This window comes from Hyalella azteca, unplaced genomic scaffold (assembly GCF_000764305.2).
Source record: "Hyalella azteca isolate HAZT.00-mixed unplaced genomic scaffold, Hazt_2.0.2 contig16063, whole genome shotgun sequence".
Taxonomy (NCBI): Eukaryota; Metazoa; Arthropoda; class Malacostraca; order Amphipoda; family Hyalellidae; genus Hyalella; species Hyalella azteca.
Window position 1 is genome coordinate 1 of NW_025945890.1, and position 20,690 is coordinate 20,690.

At 37.2% G+C, this 20,690-nt stretch overlaps 1 long non-coding RNA gene across 1 annotated transcript; it reads right to left on the reverse strand.

Annotated features, from left to right (window-relative positions):
• Window positions 1-17,777: 17,777 nt before the first annotated feature.
• On the reverse strand, window positions 17,778-18,913 carry LOC108681363. Its single transcript, XR_001931492.2, has 2 exons — window positions 18,513-18,913; window positions 17,778-17,899 (listed from the first exon to the last, which is right to left on the reverse strand). It is a non-coding gene; the product is annotated as an uncharacterized LOC108681363 (long non-coding RNA).
• Window positions 18,914-20,690: the final 1,777 nt, after the last annotated feature.

The following is a 20,690-nucleotide window of genomic DNA, read 5'->3' on the forward strand; positions in this document are numbered from 1 at the left end:
GTTGCCGAGAAATGACACAAAAAGTAAACATTTCACCTCCGTCTACGTTTCGCCGGTACTAAGTATAAAGTTGTAAGGATACAAGTATCAATACGCGAAAGACGCGGGGTAAAACCCGGGGGTGGCCCCCCATTTTTTACTACAACAGCAACCAGCTTTGCTTCACTTGAAAAAGTCACTTTGAAATCGAAGACACTTTCCGTTTCAGAATGATAGCTCCATTACTCGAAGCTAGCGTTGCGTCCTTCTACGAGACCTGTAGCCTGGAATGCTCTCTTTATATTTAAAAGGCACGCCTATGAAGGTAGAGAGCGCAACGATCGAAGTAGCTGTTTACTTTCTAAAGTGGGGCGAAATCTAGCAATCAATATTATTAAAAAGAGCATTAAAATGGGAAGATATATAGATAAAATATGATAAAATAAGAGAAAATGAGTGAAAAGCAAGTAAAATTAATGTATAAGGCATAAAAAATATTATAAAATAATGGGGAAGTGTAAGGAGATTGTAACAAAATCGTTAGAAAAATGAAATAAGAATCGCTTGCAAATTAATGAATAAAATTTCTATAAATTTTAGCGAAAGTATTTAAAATGTATGAAGAATGCATGAGATAGTAGAGATACATAAATACGCATAAAAGCGTAAACAAATGTAGAAAGAATTTCTGAAAATAATTTTGTAGAATGGGTGAAAAAAGTTTTGAACAAATACGTATATGTTGTATATGTAGGACTTGCAGCTAGCCCGGAGTTGCTCAGGCTAGATTTACGTATACTTGCAATTGAAAAATCAAGTTATGCCAAGTACCATCATTTCTGAATCCAATCATCAAGAATCCTGTTAATAATTCGAAACACCGATAGCACAGAAATTAAAGATACCAGGATGAACCCATGCAGCACCGAACACCCGTTTACGCCCTATTTTGAATTTTGAAGGATAAATAAGCTTGCTACTTTTTTTAATGCATTTCATATCGACCCAAGTAAAAATTAAATTGTAACTTCAATGTAATGAAATCATACAAACATAACAGCTAACAATTTTATTGAAACTGTAACGGATAAGACTTCAGATCCAGCGAAGTAGACTAACTGATGCTGTGAGGGAACTAAAATTAGAATAATATGCGTTTAAAAATTACTTTTTAGAGACAACACTTCTAAATTTGCCAGTGTCTCCGATGTTACAGATGTACAATGAATTTCTTATTTTATTTCTAAATATTTTAAAAAATTAGTTTTTCAATTTTTATATTAACAAAAATTTAGATTTTTGCATACTTTATTCTGTCAATCGATTCAAGCATTGTCGCCGACTTCACGCAAGTGTGCAAAATTCCAGATCGATTGGACAAGTAGAAGTGTGTTAATATCGATTATAAGATTTGTAGCAGACAAACAAACAAACGAGAAGTGAAGTTAGAAAGAAGGGCTGTGAAAAATAAATCTTACTATACGAATGCCGGAGCTTGAGAAATGACTATCACAATTATGCTTGGGGCCGCGGCAGAGGACTTGGGATAGGCCTGTGGCCGCGGCCTCCGCAGCGCGGATTTTGAAAGCGGCGGACCAAATATCCAGGGCTCGTCTACTTGCGGCGGCGAAGAGAGAGAGTGGCTTGTGGCTTCACGCTATTCCTTCGGATGCTCTTGGAACACTTCTAGATCCCGACTCCTTCCGTGTCTCAATTGCTCTTCGAGTTGGCGCAAATGTATGCGAACCCCACACTTGTCGGTGCGGAAAGTGGATGGATGAACGAGGGCTGCATGGCCTTTCTTGAGTACAGCGCTGGGCGACATCCAAGACACTTGGCTCTGAACGATGTGATCAGGAGGGCTCTTCAGAGCGCTGGCGTTCCTTCATGCCTTGAACCCGTTGGAGTGGACAGAGGGGATGGTAAGAGACCAGATGGCTTAACGGTTTTCCCGTTTTCTAATGGGAGGTGTTTGTGCTGTGATGCAACCTGCGTCGACACTTTTGCTGAGTCGCACGTCAATAATTCGGCTATTTCTGCTGGGTGCGCGGCTCGTGCGGCGGAGGATGGCAAGAGACGTAAATACGCGGCGTTGGCAGCTTGGTATCGTTTCGAGCCAGTCGCATTAGAAACGACGGGCAACGTAGAGAGACTCTATGTCCGGCGAACGTAGAGAGACTCTATGGTTGAAGCAAAGGTTGGGTTTGGCTGTGCAGAGAGGCAATGCAGCTAGCATCCTAACAGCAGTCAGAGAAAAGTTCGACGTGGGCCCGCTCCTCGCTCGCGTCACAGCTCAGTGACCCTCGGAGTCGGTGTTAAGGCGTTCAGAGGCGTTAAGGTCGAGGCCCTGATCATCGGTCGGGCCCATCAGAGGCGTTAAGGTCGGGGCCCTGATCATTGACATGAAACCATTCCCTGTTTTAATGTATAAAATCAATTCTTTTTCTTTTTGTTGGAATGGTGAGTGTGGGAGGCCTTTAAAAAAAATATGCTCTGCATATCCAATTGAGTGGTACAAAACTCTACGGTGAACTCATTTCCCTACCCAACCTCTAATAAAACAACATATACTGCATAAATTCGCCGTAGCGCTGGCAGCACTTGAGACAGCTAGGGAGCACACGGTATGTGGGATGCGACGAGAATGCCGGAGGTTAAACTGCAAATTAAGGTTACAAATCAGGTCGGACATTCACGTTAAGTGCTATTGCATCCGTTTCAATTCCTCATTACTAGGCTCAAGAAATGTATACATATATCAGCTATACAAGGTAAGATTGAATATTGATATAGCGAGACTAACCTTCTAAATTTTTACCGTTAGCTCGATTTAGAAGTGGCTTGAAAGCCGTTCAGAGGTATCAAGGTGTTTAATAGTGCAATTGAGTACAATTGTTTGGAAATTAATGAATTGCCGACCCAACTTCGCTAAGTTAGTAAATAAGGATAAAGCTCCACAAGGCGTCGAGTTAAGGCTCAGGAGCCGGCAATACAGCCTAGCACAATTAATGCATCAGACACGTATTTTAGGTGTTGGGCCAGACCAAAGGAGTGACGTGACACGCAATAAATTTACAAAGGGCCCATAACATGCATTAAGTCAAAATAGTTAATAGGAAGCGAATTGCACTTGCTTTGCTGTGAGTAATACAGCAGCCAAGAACACCATATGAGTCAACGCCTTATCACATTCGTTTTTCACATAATAACGATCACTAATTGGTTCTCATTGGTTCTCTTCAAAATCAATACTAATCTAACTTAATCTTTGAGGTCTCCGTTAAATTAAAACGGAACGTGAATTTTAATATACGGAACAAAATTTCAAATATCAAATATTCTTCGCCTCTGATAAAATTTCTGGTATCAAATATTCTGTGACCATGGGATTCATTATTGTGAAATGGGAGATAGTGCATTAATAATAACGAATAATGCACCGATAAGAAATAGTAAACTGTAGATACGAAATTTTTATATTCATTGATTTAGCAATAAATAGATTTAAAACAAACTTTTCTGACAGAAACGCAGCGAAAACTCAATGACTTTGATTTATTATTCTTTAGGGTGTTCTTTTACAAACCAACACTGCTCAACTATGAACGACGTACATTGTTCCTGCCTTCAATAACGTAACTTCAAACAACTCTGTCCAATCGCGTCATTGGCAGCAAGCATCTATTACAAAGACAAGCATTTAAATTCGATCAACCAGCCTCCAGTAGCCGGGTTTTTTTCAGAAGTAAATAAATTATACTGTACTTACATAAATATCAATTTCAATCATTTATAAGTATATAAAAAACTTTAATATGATTTAATATATGCTAGACACTAATGGATTTGTCACCTCGTTACTAAAAGCAAGCGCAAAAAAAAAAATTAAATGAAGAGTGGAATCTCCAATCCTTTCAGAAGTAGGATTGGAGTGGAAGAATAAAACCTGGTTTTTCATCAGAAAATTGTGAATGGAAAAGTGAATCATTCTCTTGGTGCATCAATTGCAAAATTTGAAATACCAATTAAGCTGTCAGCCTCAAACACCTTTGATAGATAATAGTTAGATCGAGCGATATTAAATTCAACATACGAACATCACAATAGGCTGGAATAATGAAGAGATCAAATTGTTGGCTTGTGACACCTGTGTCAGGTCCGGAGGTCGCGGGCCAGAGACCAGCAGCATTCCTGAGCTCGAGGCCGCAGCGGACGCAAGCGCGCGCTCTTGCATCAGTCGTAGCCTAAGTCTTCTCGATCTTTTCGCTCAGGTGGGCGTTTACTGTGCTGAATGTTTTCGATAATTGTCTAACGTGCCGAGTAATTGCCAATGAACGAACTTCTGGTGCACCGTTCATAAATTTTGATATAAAATCCAATGCTTCGTGGCTGGGCAGAGCCTATTGAATGGAGTTATTCCTGAAGTGCGGGGTACCTCTGTTGTCAGCTCTACCACCATCTAGTCACGGCCGCGCTGCTAAGAACCAATCACATCGTGGTGATGAACGGGAACCGATATGTTAGGAACAAATATAGCGTTTGATAACCAGTACAGTCGAGAATCTAATAATTTTATTTAAGGAAATTAGGCATATGCGGTTATTATAAAGTTCCAGGAATATTCGTGATGGTTTATTAAAATTATTTTGATGCATAGAACGTATGTTTTTACGATGATATAAAGCTGAAAATAAAATGATTTGTAAATTGTGTGCTATTTTAAACGCTATGGTATTCAAGACGTTCCCCTAAATTGTAAATGAAATGCTGCTTTCGATGGTGTATTATATACAAGTAGTAGATGAAATGCTATTGTAAATGCTGTTCCACTGTTTGATTAGGTTGTTGGGGACTAGTCAATAAGTAATCTTTCTTTGACCCCGAACACTTGGCCAATGATCGCAAATAAAAAGGACGAATAAAAACGGTTAAGTTAAGAACTATAATAATAATAAATGAATGATAAATACAAGAAAACAAATATCAAAACTATAAACCGTGTATCTTTCTAGCTCTTGCCTATTAATTTCTAATCATGTCCTAGGTTCGGAGCCCCGCTGAAAAAAACACAAATAAATACAAATCAAGGACTTGAATTAACGCAACCTAACAAATGAATATGGCACACATAAATAATAAACAACATAAATAACAATACACAATATCACGAGAAAGGCCACCACTATATCAACACTGAAGATGAACACGATAAACAATGCAAGCACTAACCTCTCTGTTGGATCACTTAGCAATGACAAGTTACATGAAGGATCCACACGAGGTGACGTAATAGTTCACTCAGAAGCAAAATGACAAAACCCGTAGCCTAACTATCTATGAAATTATATCTAAAGGCGGTCCCTAACAAGGTAATGTTACATTGTTTAAATGTTATCATTTGTCGGTCATTATTTTAATTTAGTCAGGCTTTGCCCTTAGTGTCTTACGCTTTACTCGGAGTTTTCCCGTATATAAGTTCTCGTTTGAAATAGGAATTACGACGTCTTGAACAAATTTACAGCCGGACTCGGGGCAGGTTTCACGGCCAATCTCCAAATTCAGCGATTAATAAATATTTCCCAAACTAATGAATGCAGCTCGATGAAACTTGGTACACGTTTTCATTAGGGCCTAACAATGATTTTTAGCTTGTGTGAAAAAATTCAATTCCGCCTTCAATCGTGAGTTGTATGGCGAAACTGGCCGAAATTTGCAGTGATCAAAGAATTTCTTCCAAACTACTGAACAGATTTGAACGAAATTTTGACTATACATATACATTTTTGTATATGCAAGTTTGATTGAAGACCAGAGCATGCTTTTTATTAACAATCTTCTTGTTCGTTTTTTCAATGAGTCGAACTAAATTTCTTGCTGGCGTCGGGAGATCGAAAAGCAGGTTTCCGAATGACATTTTAATAGTTTGCAACGTTTCGAAAATACAATTTTCATTATAAAGCTGGTGAAGGTTTTACAACACTTGAAATTCAATTTGGAAATGACAGAAGTACATATGAATGGTATAGTGGATACAATAAAATAAATAATGTGGATACAAGGTAGAGTGTTCTTTTCCAGCAGAGCTTCACCAGATTTCCTCCATACAAAGCGGTTGTCGTTCATTCACACCAAAAAGTTTAAGCTCTGTCTCGTCCGACCACAATATATTATTGAGTTCTGCTTGAGTAGCATCGATGTGCTTCCTGGCGAACTCTAAACGCTTCTCCTTGTGAATTGGCTTCAACAGTGGCTTCATCCTTGGTACACGCCCGTGAAGGCCCTCACGGTTCAGGTAGCGTTGCACTTTGACACATCCGCAGTTTTTTCAGTACTAGCGAGATGTGATTGCAATTCCTTGGAAGTGATCTTCGGGTCTTTATTTACTATTTTCATGCAGGAACGCACATCTCTTTCAGTTAATTTTCGATTACGACCGGTTCGTGCTCGATTAGCAGTGGTCCCTTCATTCCTGAACTTGACAATAATATTCCTTACGGATGAAATTGGAACATTCAGAGTTGATAATATTTTTCGATATCCATTTCCTTTGTTGTGTAGTTCAACTACACACTTCCTTATGTCCTGTGAGTATTCAGAAGTCTTTGCCATAATTGAATTTAGAAAATTTAGGAGATGTGTTTATACGACTGCTTCCAACGACTAACTGAGCAAGCGCAAACTTGGCGTATAGGTTTGTAGTATAGGCACATAGTATTTTTGAATGTTTTACAATGTTGTAGAGTCATCCTCAGATCAACCTAGAATATTCTTGATCAACAATGATGAGTTAAATTGATTTTATGTAAAGGTTGCCATTAATTTTGCACGCGGAAAATAACAATTAATTTACAAAATAAGATAAACCTGAAAATATTTAATGAATAATATATTTTTAAGGTACGAAATTAGTTTACACGATTACAGGCTAGCATTTTAATACATGCACACTAATATTTCATCAGTATCTTGAACATAGGTGCAATATTTAAATTTGAAGTTGAATGTTGCCAATATATATGCGCGGAACTGTACATACATACATGCATACATTTTTGTCAGGTCTTATTGATTTTCTAAGCATTAATACTTTTTTTGTTATACGTTTTCAAATAATAATTGCCCTAGTGTGATGTTTTCACACCAATCGGCAGGTTACAATAAAAAAAATCATCGAAAAGTTTACCGTTTAATTGAATACGTTAGGTGGTTCAGCATGTAAATTCAGAATGAAAAATTTAATTTACATGAAAAATTCTGATTTAGTTACTAATCAAAAGTAATCAGTTTCAGACTGCCAAATCCAAAAGAATTGGATATAGAAGAGGCTCCAGACAGATGGAGCATTGATTTATCTTGTGGCTCCAGTTCGGGTCAGGTAATTTGATGCTTCAAAGAAATGGTGACGCAATCTTGCCGTAGAAAAATGCCGAATGGTGCTGCACTGGATTACAGGATACTGAAAAGAAAATAAGTTTACATTATTGAAGGTTCCAACCACCCGGTCTGAACGTCAAGGGCATTAGCAATTAATTAGAATTGTTTCACGGAAAGCCACCGACCTGAGTTTTTACCGCCTAGTCTAGTGTGGTGGACAGTATTTGCGAGAAGGAAATTTTAAGGAAATTAACGACTTTTGCAAACTAAACTAAGTTGAAAATATGATTCTTAAACGAAATCAACTTCTCATAGATTTAGAAATTACTTTAGTAAGTGCAAAAAAAAACGTACTAAAACGAATTGAAAACGCCAGTCATAAAAAATATATAGGGGAACAGGATAGTGAGAATAGAGAATAGAAGTTTCGGCATTGAAGAAATAGGCCCATGGCCTGTTGCCGATTCTAGAACTTGATTCACAAAGGATCCGGCCTTTGGAACCCGATCTTTCCATAACTGACGATTGATTGAGATAGCTGCTGAACTTATTGCCTGGTCCGTAATTTGCTAGGCATTTTAAGACTGAACATATGCTCCTGCATAGCTTCATCTAGTCTGTTTTTGAAGGTGTTCATACTCGGGGCGTCAACGATGCTATTAGGGAGGCTGTTCCACATGTCGGTGACTCGAAGCGAGAACAAATGTTGATTTCGGTGCCATGAACAGTTGCCGCGTAGTAGAAGTTCCAACGCAATCTAAGCAGATGCTTGAAGTTACTCAAATGATGGATCGCTTCATAAATTTTTACAAAATTGCCAACACATGTAACGAAATTGTTGAGATTTGACGTAGTAACCTGCACCTGATCCCGCTTCCTTTATCATGCTCCAGAACCTCTGACTTTATATCCCCACTTATTGTACAAACTAGTTAAGAAAAATTGAAAAAAACGAAGACTTTGCGCAAATTTGCGGTGAAAAATTAGGAATTTCTCACACTAGTTGTCTTAATCCTAGAATTTTAAGATGTCAAATAAAAATGGTTCCAATAGCTTTAATATCTTAATTTAAAAGTACTGTCGGAATATTACGATTAATAATTTGATTTCCAATTACAGACGGAAAATTGTGCTATAATAAGAGGCGCTGTAAAACTCACTTGTAAGCCATGTTCAACCGACGCCGTTAGCTCTCGTCATGTTATATATGACAGCAGCTCCGTATGCAAGCGATTTCACGTCAACGCGGTTGTGTTTAAATTGATTACATTCGGCTTCCTCTGCCTATTGATATGTGATATTAAGAATAAGAAAAATATATATATATATTGATTTGAGATTGTTTCAATATTTTAGTTGGACACTCGGAGTGATTACTCCACCAATTTTACTCTACGTTCAGGTTCCGGTTCAAGATACCGGTATTCATTACATATCGTTTTGTCGGGTTGTCGCCGAGTGGCGCTTGATAGGCACGTGACTAAGTTCTCGTATGAATAGGTTACGGCAAAAAATTACAAAGAGAGGGGTGTAATGAAACACTGATACATTTCATATTAAATTGGAAAATTCAGGTTCACATCCTACGTTAACAAAAATCTCTAGTACTTGACAAAGGTAATCTGAACACAATCAAACGTCCAAAACCTATCAGTTTACATCATAAAAATCATCTAAGTTTACCGGAAAATGTTGATACATTGCAGTTCCATTGAGCCGTACGACTGTTGTAAACGACCGTAACTCGCGCACCCGTTTACGGCCGTATGTTCAGCGATCGTACCGCAGCTGTAGCCGCGCGTTTGCAGCCCTATTCCAAGTGGTCGTATACTGCCGCTGTAGCCGCGCGTCCTCGCGATCGCTGATCTTCATAGCCGTCGTGTCTCGCTGCTACAGATGCCTCACGGTCAGTCTGGCCGTAGGTTGTTTTACAACGACCGTACTTCGGAATAGTGGCGTAGTCTTAATCGTCGATGATATTATTCCAAGCTCGTTGCCGTACTGCGGTTGAAGGTGACTGTGACCGTACCGCTTCTTATTGATGGAAATTGTGACCGTATCGTACTGATGACCGTACCGATGATAACTCCCGGTGTAGATCTCGAAAACTTGGATCTTCTGTTGACGGCGTTATAATCGTTGTACAACTCGTGGCCCACTCGCATTGTCTCACGGCTGAGTCGCAGCCGTAGTGTTGATGTTGATTTTCTTGACGTGCTCACCGGACTCTTGGCTGCTTCGATAAGTCCAGGTTTCTCGCGACCGTCAATTTTCGAAAACAGCAACACCGCCGGCCTCACGGCCGCGGCCGTTAAATACAGTCCGCTGACTGCAGACCGTGCTTGCGTGACGGTCACCTCCGTAGAAGCAACCTATGGCGCGATTTTTTAGGTCCTTAAATACGCTAGTGTCGCGCACAGTTAAGCCTATACCCTCGAAGTGACGCCACATTCCTCGACTGTCCCTCGCTCTTAGCTCGAAATCGCTCTATGTAAACTAATTTGTTCCCACGGTCTCGAAGTGGAGGCGACATGTTACCATCTGTAAAATGTTGTCACAATGCGGGGAAAAATTTCGGTCATATGGAGTAAGTTGAAACTACTATTTTACTTATAACAAAAACCCATATATATTCTACAAACATCATACGAATATTTAAATCGTATTTAACTACGATGTTGACTTTATTTCGTCCAGTTGTCGTCTGACTAATGTTGTTCAACATGTGATAGCGAGTACGTTTGACGTCTTTAGATAATGGTCGAATGGGCGATATAAATATTTACAGAGACCGCACCTCGTCGCAGCATGGAAGTTATATAAATAAAACAATTAAGCCGTCGCTGCGTTTAATGATCATTGATGCGGCATTATATTAAAATTTTTTAAACTACGCCTGTATATGGCAAGCGCAGCAATAATTTCATAAACGTCTTGCCCGTAATATTCTCATTTTAATGAACTTAAATATTTGAAGCTATAGATTTGGATGAATATATTTCATTACGTGTGGTTAATGACCAGAGAATTCGTCAATTTAAATTTTCAGGGTCGAACAATATTCTTCAGATGATATTAATTGATCAAAATGCAAGTTCAAGGGAGTAATATCAATTTATTAACGACGTTTCGAATGTAACAACATTCATTTTCAAGTTACAGGAAGCATTGAATACAGAAATTTTGATGGAAATAAGTACATGATACAAGTAAATAGGATACAACATGAAAATTTGGAACCGTGAAAATAATTCCAAAACAATCTCAAAGCTTAGAAAATCAGGTAGCTACGAGATGGATAGATGGAGTCCAATTGGCAGAAAAGGGCTTCAGCTATCGTCGGTCGGATTATGTCGGGCCACCGCAAGATGACGATGCTGGTGGGTTCCTCAAGCGCAGTGCAAGTGACAGTCTCGTTGAGATTGACGATAAACTATTATAAGATGGCAGAAATTTCTTTATTATAAGCGTATAATTTATGACCAGAGAGTGCATTTGAATTTTCAAGGAGTTGAACAATTCTTAGATGACGTTGGTAGATCAAAAGGCAGATTTAGCAAATAATAATATATTAACGACGTTTCGGATGTAGCAACATTCATTTTCAAGTTAAGAGAAGCATTGAATAGTGAAATTTGGTTGGACATAAGTACATAATACACGTAAATAGGATACAACACAAAAATGTTGAGCCAGAAAGTCCTTACGCAAACAATCTCAAATTTTATTTTAGACAAATCCGGTAGCTTGGAAATCGATAGCTGGGGTCCAATTCAAAATTAAGACGGTTCCAGCAATCGTTGGTCTGTCTCTTATACACATCTAGATGTGTATAAGAGACAGTTATAATACTCAATGTCGCAGTTGTTAGTCCAATTCCTCCAATGTAGTTCAAATAATGAAGAAGTCTACAACCTTCTTTGAAGCAAAATTTATAAACTACACCGGCCTCAAGGAGAGCTCCCGCTTTTTTGCAGGGTTCATTGATGTTGCGCATAGGTCGGAGTTTGACGTTGTGGTCAAAAGTGTCACCAAGCTTTTTGAATTCATCAATGATCTTGAGATGAAGTTGCTTGTTTGTAATATTCAATATCATGATTGTTAGTCCAATTACGCCAATGCAGTCCAAAAGATGAAGAAGTCTACAACCTTCTTTGATACAAAATTCATAGACTACACCGGGCTCATGGAGAAATCCTTTCTTGCAGTGGTCGTTGCTGCATATAGTCTGGAGTTTGATATTATCACGGGTTTCATTGAGCCTTTTTAAGTCATCAATAATCTTGTGACGAAGTTGCTCGCTTTTAACACTTTGAGACAGTTTGAGTTTCTTTTCTGAGTCTTCAAATTTCATATTTTGGGTTTCACTGTTGATTTTTCTCGGAATTAGTTCACTTCTGTGTCCCACAGTTCGCATTTCACCTCCTGCTGCCGGGTCATGAGTGCAGAAATTATTATATGATGGCAGAAATTTCTTTATTATAGGCGTATAATTTATGACCAGAGAGTGCATTTGAATTTTCAAGGAGTTGAAGTCAATCTCAACAAGTCAATCTCAACGAGACTGTCACTTGCACTGCGCTTGAGGAACCCACCAGCATCGTCATCTTGCGGTGGCCCGACATAATCCGACCGACGATAGCTGAAGCCCTTTTCTGCCAATTGGACTCCATCTATCCATCTCGTAGCTACCTGATTTTCTAAGCTTTGAGATTGTTTTGGAATTATTTTCACGGTTCCAAATTTTCATGTTGTATCCTATTTACTTGTATCATGTACTTATTTCCATCAAAATTTCTGTGTTCAATGCTTCCTGTAACTTGAAAATGAATGTTGTTACACTCGAAGCATCGTTAATAAATTGATATTACTCCCTTGAACTTGCATTTTGATCAATTAATATCATCTGAAGAATATTGTTCGACCCTGAAAATTTAAATTGACGAATTCTCTGGTCATTAACCACACGTGTTGAAACAAGCTTATTCTGCCATCTGATAATATATTTCATTGTGCACTTATTTTTCTCCAAGCAACAACAAGTATTCTTACGATGCTTTCATTTCTTCATGTAGAGAAGTTTCCGTCTTAGCATTCTCGCAGCGCCACGCCGCTTCTTCACTTCTCAAGCAAGAAATAAACCGAGCCGCAATACTAGTAGGCTATTTTACTGTCGCAGTTGTCGCTAGAAAAGCTATCAGTGATTGGCTGACTCAAAACTATTTAACTATTACGTATATGTATATAACTATTATATATTTATATACTATATATCTATTATATATATATATATATATTATGATATATAACTATTGAGAACTCGTAACTATTTGTGAAAGTGCGGCCTCAGGAGTCAATTTTATACAGTTATGCACCACGCACTACCCACCTGTTCATAGCGGCCCCACTGTCAAACGCCGCTCTGGATGTATTTTCATTACATTACTTTGGGTAAAAGTTAGCTACTGTTATCCTCAAAAATTTCGGTTATTATAAAGTATCAGTGGTATAGTGGTATCTGCTGGTAAGCTATAAGTGTACGTGATCTCTTTTTGATTACGAAAAGTTTATTATAAACTACTGACAGAGATTTTTCGAGTGCATGTTTACAACAATTATCGTATCGAGATATCATAGAGATGCTAGGGATACGGAAAAGAATTTTAAATCTAAAATACTGATCGTCACGAAAATACTGCCGTCAAAGTTGGTGCTTCCAGCATGGCCTTGGTCTGGTGTCCATGTACGAACCCTGAGCAGTTGTTACCTTAGGGATCTTGATGCTGACAAATGATGAGATGCCGTGGCTAGCTGCTGTGGGGGTAGATTAGTTTACTAATGTATGAATCACCATGATATGGACTGCCTGCTCACCTTAGAATTGGACAAGCGTGAGTTTGCAGACATTGTGATCATATGCCGATATATTACATTCTTGTCTTCTAATTACATATTTTTACTCATGTTAACACGTTGGTCATAAATTTTCCTTTATTGTTTATGTATTTATTTTCTCGCCATTTCTTATATTTTATGAAAATGTTGCATAAGATACAGGCAGAATCATTTTTTGCCCGTAAATATTCATTAATTACATGATAGCATTACATTATCTATTAATTAAATTAAAATTCACCACATGAACATCCCCGTCAGCAGAAAGACCTCACACCCTCTGCCCACACTAGGCAGGCCCAATAATCTCTTCCTGATCGAAGGCTGCCTGACATCCATGAGCGGACTTGATAAATAATTATATCGATGTCCTGATGACTTCTGTGGAGCTGTAAGGGAAGCGGAGTAATATATTCTCTTATTGCAATTGGATTACTTGTATTTCTGGAGTCTTTGTTTGGACACGCTTATTTTTTTTAGTATTCCGTGACCCATTACAGAGAAAGGCTCAGAAGCCCAGGCAAGACTAGGTTTATATAAATATTTTGGCTTGGAAAATGCGTGGTTTATGTTTTGGTAATTTTAGTATTTGTTCTTCGTTTCATACTTATCATTATCTTCTTTATAATTATCTTCCACTTTATTTTCAATCGTTGAATAGCCTTACGATCATAGTCTAATGTTTGTGGTCACTACAGGTTTTGTTGTTATTTTAATGTATTGAATGAGCCCCAAGAGAGCCGCACGAAGACACTTGGTCGCTGAGGGCTCATTTGAGAGGGACAAGGAGCGCCTCTCTTCGAGGGTCTCCATATATCGAATAGTTTAAACGACAACGTCGATTAAAGGTGATTAATATCACACAATGAATTTTTGTAATACTTTGCCACAATAATAAAACGCTGCAAATCTTCCAATATCAATACCGTGTTTTTAATTATTTTAACTCTTATCTCACTGAATCGATTAACTGAAGAAATTGAAATTACGCGTGGTAAAGAACTAATTTTTATATATTTGAGCCAATGTTCTAGGCTGCATTCTATGACTTGTTTGAAGATGGCTGATAGGGTGCATGACTATAACCAATCTATTCAATATGTACAAGCATTAGAGTTGTGTGTCAGTCCATTTTGTTTTGTCTTTTGGTTGTTTGAAAAACGGTACAACTTAATCTGGCAGGAAATTAATAATATTGACAGTATTGTCGAATTCTTCAGCTAATTTATCCCACAATACATTCGTTCAGTGACCGAGTTAATTTTTTAATTGCGTCTTTTCATTCAAATTTTAAATAATTTGAAATGCATTCTCATCGCATTTCTGACATCTATTTCGTTTCTGATTAGCCATGGTTGATTTAGCCGATTTTGATATTTTTATTTAGAGCCTCGCACCGCAAATGCATTGGCTGGCAGCCAGTCGTATTCACACGGCTGAATAGCACAGTATAAGTTATACAGTATACAGTATTTATCTTGCATGTAGTCGCTGCCTGCTTTTACTGCCTAGTGACAAACTTTCATAAACCAAAAACCATTTGCATATCATTCATTTGTTACATTTTCACAAGTGACTTTCCACCAAAGATGAACGCTGTGATATCAGCTAGCAGAAATTTACCATTATCTTTTTCTTGGAATAAAAATTATTGCATAAGAATTTTATTCGCCTGCTCACTTCAAAGAAAAAATTTCATTAAAATATAATAATCAATGGAAAGTATTAATGCACAGCTACTCGAGTATTTATCTTTTTTATTAAAGCACATAGATTTGAGTTGTACTTCTTTTCCGCTGTTGTACTTTCAAAATTCTCTGGTCAATATTCTGTCCGTATTACTGTATAACTTGTAATGGGCAGAACAAAAACACAGCAATAAGGAAGGCGTAAAATACCAGCTCTATTTTAACAGCAAAACTCAACAGCGACGGTTCTTTAACAGCGTTGAAATATGCCATCAGTAGAGCGCGTGATGCCGGGTGATGGAACACTAGTTGGAACATTCGTCACAACACACTCGTCACAACACACTCGTCACAACACACTCGTCACAACACACTCGTCACAACACACTCGTCACAACACACTCGTCACAACAGCATTTGATGTCTCGGATTACACTGAACACAAACTGGCTTCGTACATCAGAAACACATGCGACACAATGGCAGCGCTACAGGTTCCTCGACATACAAGCTATGAAACTGCAGAGTTTCAATGGTTTGTGTGCCACAGAGATTTGTGTTTCAGAGAAACACAAATACAATAAATTAAAAAATTAAAATCCACTGTCAGGTATTAAAACGGAAACAACAAATGACGATATTGTTTCCGTTTTAATACTTGACAACGGAGTTTACTTTACTAATTGACTGTTTTGAGTTTCTAGGACTTTTGTTATGAACTAACGATGGAGCTGGACCCCGAAACGTTTTCTCTTATAAAGAAATGGTGAATTTTGTGGTATTGTCTTTGCTTTGAAATCCCTGGTTAATTTACGATTTAAGCAAACAAGTGATTTTAATACTTATCAACTGAAAATTGGAATGCACGAATATCAAGTCTTTTAATGAACCCAATTTACCAGCAAAAAATAGATAAGTGCCTTTAAAACTAATTTTAAAGAAACATCATAACCACTAAACGCCTGAAATTTTAAAGAATATTCTCGAATTTACGGAATTTAAGCCATGGAACATGGATGACGTCAATGGGACACTTGCGCGCTACTGACACCTGTGTTGAGGGGCCCACCACAGCTCTCATCACTGCGCTCGCACCTCGTCCATAACACAAAGTTAAAGAGCAGTTCGTTTACACTATTTCAGTCTCATCATATAATGTAATATCGTTATTTAAACCTAATTCTGGAAAGATTTTTTTAATCCAAGCAGGATTCATAGGCAGTGTTTTTTTACCCTTAGTTCAACCTAAAGGGAAATCCTCATGCATGTCAGCAGGCAATGCAAAGCATCCTTTTATGTCAAATATAACACTTCTCAGATATCATTACTTGCGCATTTGTTCTCATATCGACCACAATAGCTAATAATCTTTTGTAACGTGTAATTGACGGAGCTTTCATTCTAAGTAATTCTAAGTAATTTTAACGAATTCAGATTGAAATTCAGTTAAATTTCTATAGTGAGCATATCGGGACAATCTTGTATTTGGCGATACAAAGTATATTGGCGCTATCTGATCTGAAGGTATTTGAGAATACAATTTTGTATTTCCTTTCAAATTATTTGTTTGAAGATAAAATTAATTTGAACTCTAAAAATTAGCAATTCTTGACAATCTTGTACCTGACACAATAGCGTAGCATAGTTGTCTTCGGTAAATGATTATCCATAATAAAGATTACTCAAATTTGCGTTTTTGATGCCTTGTATACAGGAGAATAATTATTGGGCAAAGGGAAAAGCAATGGACGGAATGATCGATTATTTTTTATTAATTAAATATTTACAACGATAAATTCGAGTTTCTCCTTCCTTAACCAGCTTTGCTTCACTTGAAAAAGTCACTCTGAAATCGAAGACACTTTTTTGTTTTAGAATGAGGGTTCCATTACTCGAAACTAACGTTGCGTCCTTCTACGAGACCTGTAGCCTGGAATGCTCTCTTTATATTTAAAACGCACGCCTATGAAGGTAGAGAGCGCAACGATCGGAGTAGCTGTTTAGTTTCTAAAGTGGGGGCGAAATCTAAGCATTATATAGAAGTGAATAAAAATAAGAGGATATCTAGATAAAATGAGAATGAATGAGAAAGCATGTAAAATGAATCTATACGGCACAAAAAAATATTATGAAATGATGGGAAGTGTAAGGAGATTATAACCTATAATCGTTCGAAAAAATGAGATGAAAATCGATTGCAAATCAATGAATAAAATTTCTAGAATTTTATCGCAAGTGCTTAAAAATGATTGAAGAATGTGTGAGATACTTCAAAGCACATAAAAATGTAGTACAAATCTAGAAAAAATTCAGAAAATAATTTTGGAAAATAGGTGAAAATTGTGTAGAAAATTTCTGCAAGTTTTAAAGAAATATATAGTAAATATATAAGACTAGCAGGCTAGCCCAGCGTTGCTCGGGATAGATTATTCCTGCAAGTGGAAAATCAAGTTATTACAAATTCCATCATCCAGAATAACATCATGAAGAATCCAGTTGAATTCTGAAGGATAAATCAGCTTACTACTTTTTTGAGTGCAATTCACATCGACCAAGTAAAAATCAAATTTCAAATTTTCTTCGCCCCTCAGTTTCACTGTCTCAGAACTCCGTAACGTAAAAAATTTTCCGTAATATCTGAGCCAAACTATTTTGAATTTGTGCTCAAATAGCCCCTGAGTTTTTCGGCCACAAGCCTCGAACACAAAAACTGTGAATATGCCTCAAACTGTGCCTCAAAAACTGTGAATGTGTGTGTCTTAAACTTAAATCATGCTGTTAATTTGAATTAATAATTGTTTACGAAAAAAAGTTCATGGCGAGGACAGGTAAACGACATACTCTAGATTCTCATTTGAATTTATTCAAAAAGAAACGAAAGCCGTAGTCGCCCGTCCACTGGAGAGGTAGAGGAAAGTTGTGCCCCCCTCCGTTATCATGAACATTTCGTCACGACATTCATCCTATGATATTAAGGGTTAATCGCTTTAGAATTAGAATCACTTATAGTTCAGAATTCGAAGCAGAATCACTCATCACTTTCACACTAGAATCAATTATCACTTTAACACTAGAATCAATTATCACTTTAACACTAGAATCAATTATCACTTTAAAGTAGTATCAATTATCAGTTTAGAATTAGAATCAATTATCAGTTTAGAATTAGAATCAATTATCAGTTTAGAATTAGAATCAATTATCACTTTAGAATTAGAATCAATAATCACTTTAGAAATTAGTATCAATTATCACTTTAGAATTAGTATCAAATATCACGTTAGAATTAGAATCAATTATCACTTTAGAATTAGAATCGATTATCACTTTAGAATTAGAATCAATTATCACTTTAGAATTAGAATCGATTATCACTTTAGAATTAGATTACGTGTTTTAGAAAAACTTTCAGTAAATCATTGGGAACGAATATGAAACGTTTTAGAAATTTCGATGAAATGTAAATGTAATTGAAACTGGATGAATGTCAATTTATTAAGAGGAACTTAGCGAGCGAGCTTAAGGCTCTTCCATAAGCAGTCATTAAGAGCGGCACAGGCTAATTTAACGACTTACGGCTTCTTTGTGGGAAGAACAGGCCTTCTGGGTGCAGGTGAGGAGTTGTCCAGTTGAAGAACCGGCTAGAGGCTGAGGACTGTCATCTCGCGGAGAAGGAACTACGCAGAACGGACGGGCATAGACCACGCGAGACGACACAGGGACGAGTTGAATGTGTGAAGGTTGAAGTGAATCTGTCTGTTGCCGGCCAGAGATGCAAGATTTCTGCTTTGCTGCAGGGAAAGCCTCGGAAGCATTGAGAAAAGTCGCAACCAGCCCGGCCGCTAAATGACTGCTTTGAATAAAATTATTAGAATTGACAATAATGACGTTAATTTAATAAAGGGGGAAGATTAAGATCGTTCTCAATGGTTTACAAAAAGGGATGGATGTATATGAATGAAGACATATGCACGAAAGTTTGTAACCTTTCTGACAATTGTTGCGGATAAACCAAGATGATATTGAAATTTAAATAAATTGGGCCAATCAAGAAGTATATGACATGCAAATGAATAAGAGGTTGATAAATAAGTTGGAAAAGGGAAAGAAAACGAACAGGAACAGTGAACATGAAAACGAACGGGAATAGGGAACATGAAAACGAACTGGAACAGTGAAGAGGAAGACAAACAGGAATATACTGAGCAGGAAAACAAACGGGAACAGTGAGCAGGAAAACGAACAGGAACAGTGAACAGAAAAACAAACAGGAATATACTGAGCAGGAAAACAAACAGGAACATGGAACCGGAAAGCAAACAGAAAACCAAATAGGATTGATTGATTGATTGATTGATTGATTTTTATTCACAAAGGAGCTCTAGTTACAATTCAAAAGAGAAAAAGAAAAACATTTACAAAATAATAGAGACATCCAAGTGAATGCCCATAAGCAGATAAGCTTCGCAGGCAACAGAGGTGATTTAAAACTCTATTCCAATGATAAGTCAAAGAAGTTATTAATTATTAATTATTAATTATTAATTATTATTAATTACGGGAATTGTACGGGAAAATAAACAGGAACATGGAACAGGAAAACAAACGGGAACAGAAAACAGAGAAACAAACATGAACAGTGAACAATATAACAGAGGAACAGATTGAACAATAATACAAACAGGAGAATATTGTACAGAAAAACAAACAGGAACCGTGAACAGGAAAACAGACAGGACTGATTGAACAGGAAAAAAAACATGGACAGTGAACAGGAAAACAAACATGAACAGTGAACAGGTAAACACGTGTAATTTTTCCACAATCCGTACTGCACAACATAATTAGACTCGAGCATTAAAATTTTATTACAGTTTTAAAAGTACAAGTTTTTCTGTATCGTTGAAATGCGTCAAATGCCTCATGTACGCAAAAATATTCATTGAAAATATAAGAAGCGATTATAATCACGCAAAAATGACAATTCATGTTAGTATTAACGTTGCAACTCTCTACGCTGGCTCCATTACAGCTTTGGAAAATGAGAGCGCGGCGCTGAGGCGAGTGCGCAGTACACTCGGATCAGCAGCACACCTGTTACACGTAAGCTTATGCGCACCTGTTACACGTGTATTTCCAAACCAACTGCGTATTTAGTTAAAGTTAAAATATTGAATTGACCAGTTTTGATAAATCGTAGAAATTGACTTATTTATGAAGCTAGCGTAAGCAACGTTTTTTTCAGTACTTAGTTGTTGCCATATTGGTAGGTAAAGTAATTATTGGTAAAGTCATAATTATGTAAAAATTACATGAAAAATGAATCCAATGAGAATTGAATGAAAATTGGAAAATCAGCTCTCCACCTGAAAATTGCCTCCAAACATCATAGAAAATTTGAATATTTCTAAAATTTAAACTGAAGCAAACAAACATAAGTTATGGTTCCTGGGAGTGATAATGTTAAAGCCACAACTTGAATAAAGATTTTCGCCGACACAATCGATCATGTGTGTGAATATTCGAAACATTATTTTAAAAAATCGGCGACGCGTTAAAATGTACATAAAAATTAACAAATGTATCATCGAAACAATAACTGCACAGGGAAATATTATCATCATTCACCCACTGGTATATATTATCATTATTCAACGAATCATCGAAGCAATGATAGCACGGGAACATATTGTCACCATTAAACTATTGCTCTAAAATTAAAGCCACGAAACTGGGTGAACAGAATTAGGTGAG